Source organism: Triticum aestivum, chromosome 1D (genome assembly GCF_018294505.1).
Source record: "Triticum aestivum cultivar Chinese Spring chromosome 1D, IWGSC CS RefSeq v2.1, whole genome shotgun sequence".
In the NCBI taxonomy this organism is placed as follows: domain Eukaryota; kingdom Viridiplantae; phylum Streptophyta; class Magnoliopsida; order Poales; family Poaceae; genus Triticum; species Triticum aestivum.
The window spans coordinates 102,139,924-102,146,609 of record NC_057796.1 but is presented as its reverse complement, the minus strand read 5'-3'; positions in this window follow the sequence as shown (position 1 = coordinate 102,146,609).

Sequence of the window (6,686 nt, the reverse complement as noted above, 5' to 3'; positions counted from 1 at the left end):
TGCTTTCATATAGTTTAAAAACAAAAAAATAAAGAGGGAAACCCAGAACTTTTCAAAACGGAAAGTGAAAGTGAGAGAGACAAGCATTATTGAAGTGCGGGAGCTCCTTGAACTTTGTTCATGCTCACGGAAACTTTGTGAATCTTGATTACAGAAAATTTTCAACAAAAATAATTATCCCCTTGTACAATTCCATTGTATTATAAAAATAATGTGCCAAGATTTTCCTTTAGGATGTTTACATTGCTTGTTGGTTTGTGCGGTGCAGAATAGAAACTTTGGCTGTAGTGCGCAATTTTACATTTTTACTGGAACGTCAAACGGTTCTGAAACTTTTTGCACTCTCTTTCTATACAAATTGTTTATTTTTCCTAATTGTTTCAGAATTTTTGGAGTACCATAGGTATGGTGAATGTTCAGATTATTACAGACTGTCCTGTTTAAGAAAGATTCTATTTTTGATGCATAGTTTGCTTGTTTTGATGAAACTATCGATTTCTATCAGTGGATTAAGCCATGGAAAAGTTATATTACAGTAGCTACAATGCAAAAACAAAATATGAATTGGTTTGCAACAGTACTTAGAGTAGTGATTTGCTTTATTATACTAACGGATCTTACCGAGCTTTCTGTTGAGTTTTGTGTGGATGAAGTGTTCGAAGATCGAGGAGGTCTCGATGTGAGGAGAAGGAGGAGAGGCAAGAGCTCAAGCTTGGGGATTCCCAAGGCACCCCAAGTAAATATTCAAGGAGACTCAAGCGTCTAAGCTTGGGGATGCCCCGGAAGGCATCCCATCTTTCTTCAACAAGTATCGGTATGTTTTCGGATTCGTTTCGTTCATGCGATATGTGCAAATCCTGGAGCATCTTTTGCATTTAGTTTTCATTTTTCTTTTATGCACCATGCTGGTATGAGATAGTCCTTGGTTGATTTATAGAATGCTCATTGCACTTCACTTATATCTTTTGAGTATGGCTTTATAGAATGCTTCATGTGCTTCACTTATATCATTTGAAGTTTGGATTGCCTGTTTCTCTTCACATAGAAAACCGCCATTTTTAGAATGCTCTTTTGCTTCACTTATATTTGTTAGAGCATGGGCATATCTTTTGTAGAAATAATTAAACTCTCTTGCTTCACTTATATCTATTTAGAGAGATGACAGGAATTGGTCATTCACATGGTTAGTCATAAAATTCTACATAAAACTTGTAGATCACTGAATATGATATTTTTGATTCCTTGCAATAGTTTTGCGATATAAAGATGGTGATATTAGAGTCATGCTAGTGAGTAGTTGTGGATTGTAGAAATACTTGTGTTGAAGTTTGTGATTCCCGTAGCATGCACGTATGGTGAACCGTTATGTGATGAAGTCGGAGCATGATTTATTTATTGATTGTCTTCCTTATGAGTGTCGGTCGGGGACGAGCGATGGTCTTTGCCTACCAATCTATCCCCCTAGGAGCATCCGCGTAGTCCTTTGTTTCGATAACTAATAGACTTTTGCAATAAGTATGTGAGCTCTTTATGACTAATGTTGAGTCCATGGATTATACGCACTCTCACCCTTCCATCATTGCTAGCCTCTTCGGTACCGTGCATTGCCCTTTCTCACCTCGAGAGTTGGTGCAAACTTCGTCGGTGCATCCAAACCCCGTGATATGATATGCTCTATCACACATAAGCCTCCTTATATCTTCCTCAAAATAGCCACCATACCTACCTATCATGGCATTTCCATAGCCATTCAGAGATATATTGCCATGCAACTTCCATCATCATCATATACATGACTTGAGCATTCATTGTCATATTGCTTTGCATGATCGTAAGATAGCTAGCATGATATTTTCATGGCTTGTCCGTTTTTTTATATCTGTGCTACGCTAGATCATTGCACATCCCAGTACACCACCAGAGGCATTCATATAGAGTCATATCTTTGTTCTAGTATTGAGTTGTAAGTAAATAAAAGTGTGATGATCATCATTATTAGAGCATTGTCCCAGGTGAGGTTATCAAAATAAAAGAGGCCAAAGAAGCCCAAATAAAAAAAAGAGGCCAAAGAAGCCCACCAAAAAAAGAAAAAAAAATGAGAGAAAAGAGAGAAGGGACAATGTTACTATCCTTTTACCACACTTGTGCTTCAGAGTAGCACCATGTTCTTCATATAGAGAGTCTCTTGAGTTATCACTTTCATATACTAGTGGAAATTTTCATTATAGAACTTGGCTTGTATATTCCGATGATGGGCTTCCTCAAATGCCCGAGGTCTTCATGAGCAAGCAAGTTGGATGCACACCCACTTAGTTTCAGTTTGAGCTTTCATACACTTATAGCTCTGGTGCATCCGTTGCATGGCAATCCCTACACCTCGCATTGACATCAATTGATGGGCATCTCCATAGCCCGTTGATTAGCCGCGTCGATGTGGGACTTTATCCTTTTTGTCTTCTCCACACAACCTACACCATCATATTCTATTCCACCTATAGTGCTATGTCCATGGCTCACGCTCATGTATTGCGTGAAAGTTGAAAAGGTTTGAGAACATTAAAAGTATTAAACAATTGCTTGGCTTGTCATCGGGGTTGTGCATGATTTGAATATTTTGTGGGATGAAGATGGAGCATAGCCAGACCATATGATTTTGTAGGGATAACTTTCTTTGGCCATGTTATTTTGAAAAGACATGATTGCTTTATTAGTATGCTTGAAGTATTATTGTCTTAATGTCAAATGATAGACTATTGCTTTGAATCACTCGTGTCTTAATATTCATGCCATGATTAGAGTACATGATCAAGATTATGCTAGGTAGCATTCCACATCAAAAACTATCTTTTTTATCATTTACCTACTCGAGGACGAGCAGGAATTAAGCTTGGGGATGCTGATACGTCTCCGTCGTATCTATAATTTTTTATTGTTCCATGCCAATATTATACAACTTTCATATACTTTTGGCAAATTTTTATACTATTTTCTGGGACTAACATATTGATCCAGTGCCCAATGCCAGTTCCTGTTTATTGCATGTTTTTTGTTTCGCAGAAAATCCATATCAAACGGAGTCCAAACATGATAAAAACTGACGGAGATTTTTTTTGGAATATATGTGAATTTTGGGAAGTGGAATCAACGCGAGACGATGCCCGAGGGGGCCACGAGGCAGGGGGCGCGCCCCAGGGGGGCATGTGCGCCCCTGACCCTCGTGGACACCCCGTAAGGCAGTTGCTGCCCTTCTTCTGCCCCAAGAAAGCTAATATCCGAATAAAAATCGTGTTCAAATTTCAATCCAATCGGAGTTACGGATCTCCGGGAATATAAGAAACGGTGAAAGGCCAGATCTGGGAGCGCAAAAACAGAGAGACAGATCCAATCTCGGAGGGGCTCTCGCCCCTCCCATGCCATTGAGACCAAGGACCAGAGGGGAAACCCTTCTCCCATCTAGGGAGAAGGTCAAGGAAGAAGAATAAGAAGGGGGGCCCTCTCACCCTCTCTTCCGGTGGCGCCGGAACGCCGCCGGGGCCATCATCATCACCGAAATCTACACCAACAACTTCACCGCCCTCATCACCAACTCTTCCCCCTCTATGCAGCGGTGTAACCCCTCTTTTACCTGCTGTAATCTCTACTTAAACATGGTGCTCAACGCTATATATTATTTCCCAATGATGTATGGCTATCCTATGATGTTTGAGTAGATCTGTTTTGTCCTATGGGTTAATTGATGATCGTGATTGGTTTGAGTTGCATGTTTTATTATTGGTGTTGTCCTATGGTGCTCTCCGTGTCGTGCAAGCGTGAGGGATTCCTGTTGTAGGGTGTTGCAATACATTCATGATTCGCTTATAGTGGGTTGCTTGAGTGACAGAAGCATAAACCCGAGTAAGGGGGTTGTTGCGTATGGGATAAAGAGGACTTGATGCTTTAATGCTATGGTTGGGTTTTGCCTTAATGATCTTTAGTAGTTGCGGATGCTTGCTAGAGTTCCAATCATAAGTGCATATGATCCAAGAAGAGAAAGTATGTTAGCTTATGCCTCTCCCACAAATAAAATTGCAATAATGATTACCGGTCTAGTTATCGATTGCCTTGGGACAAATAACTTTCTCGTGACAAAAAGCTCTCTACTAAAACTAACTTAGTTATTTCTTTATATAAAGAGCCCCTACTTTTTATTTACGCGCTCTTTATTATCTTGCAAACTTATCCAACAACACCTATAAAGTACTTCTAGTTTCATACTTGTTCTAGGTAAAGCGAATGTTAAGCGTGTGTAGAGTTGTATCGGTGGTCGATAGAACTTGAGGGAATATTTGTTCTACCTTTAGCTCCTCGTTGGGTTCGACACTCTTACTTATCGTAAGAGTCTACAATTGATCCCCTATACTTGTGGGTTATCAAACCTCGGTTGGGGGGCATGTGCATTTATAGCTTAGGATTCCCTTCGTGCCGACACGAGGGAGGGGTGGTTGCTAGCTACTTCACACTTTGCTAGGGTGAACCTCCGTTGGGGGGGAGGGAATGCATTCATAGCTTAGCTAGGATTCCCTTCGTGCCGACATGAGGGAGGGGGGCTGCTAGCTACTTCGCACTTTGCTAGGTGAACCTCGGTTGGGGGGCATGCATTCATAGCTTAGGAATCCCTTCATGCCGACACGAGGGAGGGGGGCTGCTAGCTCTACTTCACACTTTGCTAGGTGAACCTCGGTTGGGGGGCATGCATTCATAGCTTAGGATTCCCATCGTGCCGACACGAGGGAGTGATGTCTACTACGCAACCTTCTTCTTGTAGACGTTGTTGGGCCTCCAAGTGCAGAGGTTTGTAGGACAGTAGCAAATTTCCCTCAAGTGGATGACCTAAGGTTTATCAATCCGTGGGAGACGTAGGATGAAGATGGTCTCTCTCAAGCAACCTTGCAACCAAATAACAAAGATTCTCTTGTGTCCCCAACACACCCAATACACAATGGTAAATTGTATAGGTGCACTAGTTCAACGAAGAGATGGTGATACAAGTGCAATATGGATGGTAGATATAGGTTTTTGTAATCTGAAAATATAAAAACAGCAAGGTAGCAAGTGATAAAAGTGAGCGTAAACGGTATTGCAATGCTAGGAAACAAGGCCTAGGGTTCATACTTTCACTAGAGCAAGTTCTCTCAACAATAATAACATAATTGGATCATATAACTATCCCTCAACATGCAATAAAGAGTCACTCCAAAGTCACTAATAGCGGAGAACAAACGAAGAGATTATTGTAGGGTACGAAACCACCTCAAAGTTATTCTTTCCGATCGATCTATTCAAGAGTCCGTCGTAAAATAACACGAAGCTATTCTTTCCGTTCGATCTATCCTAGAGTTCCTACTAGAATAACACCTTAAGACACAAATCAACCAAAACCCTAATGTCACCTAGATACTCCAATGTCACCTCAAGTATCCGTGGGTATGATTATACGATATGCATCACCCAATCTCAGATTCATCTATTCAAACCAACACAAAGTACTTCAAAGAGTGCCCCAATGTTTCTACCGGAGAGTCAAGACGAAAACGTGTGTCAACCCCTATGCATAGATTCCCAAGGTCACGGAACCCGCAAGTTGATCACCAAAACATACATCAAGTGAATCAATAGAATACCCCATTGTCACCACGGGTATCCCACGCAAGACATACGTCAAGTGTTCTCAAATCCTTAAAGACTCAATCTGATAAGATAACTTCAAAAGGAAAACTCAATCCATTACAAGAGAGTAGAGGGGGAGAAACATCATAAGATCCAACTATAATAGCAAAGCTCGCGATACATCAAAATCTTGCCAAATCAAGAACACGAGAGAGAGAGATCAAACACATAGCTACTGGTACATACCATCATCCCTGAGGGTGAACTACTCCCTCCTCGCCATGGAGAGCGCCGGGATGATGAAGATGGCCACCGGTGAGGGATCCCCCTCCGGTAGGGTGCCGGAACATGGTCCCGATTGGTTTTTGGTGGCTACAGAGGCTTGCGGTGGCGGAACTCCCAATCTAGGTTATTTTCTGGAGGTTTCTGTATTTATAGGAATTTTTGGCGTAGGTCTCACGTCAGGGGAGTCTCCGAGTCGTCCACGACATAGGGGGACGCGCCCAGGGGGTAGGGCGCGCCCCCACCCTCGTGGATGGCTCGAGACTCTTCTAGCCCAACTCTTTTACTTCAGGGGCTTCTTTTGGTCCATAAAAAATCATCAAATTTTGGCACGTCAATTGGACTCCGTTTGGTATTCATTTTCTGTAAAACTCAAAAACAAGGAAAAACAAAAACTGGCACTGGGCTCTAGGTTAATAGGTTAGTCCCAAAAATCATATAAAATAGCATATAAATGCATGTAAAACATCCTAGATGGATAATATAATAGCATGGAACAATCAAAAATTATAGATACGTTGGAGACGTATCAAGCATCCCCAAGCTTAATTCCTGCTCGTCCTCGAGTAGGTAAATGATAAAAACAGAATTTTTGATGTGGAATGCTACTTAGCATAATTTTCAATGTAATTTTCTTTATTGTGGCATGAATGTTCAGATCCATAAGATTCAAGACAAAAGTTTAATATTGACATAAAAATAATAATACTTCAAGCATACTAACCAAGAAATTATGTCTTCTCAAAATAACATAGCCA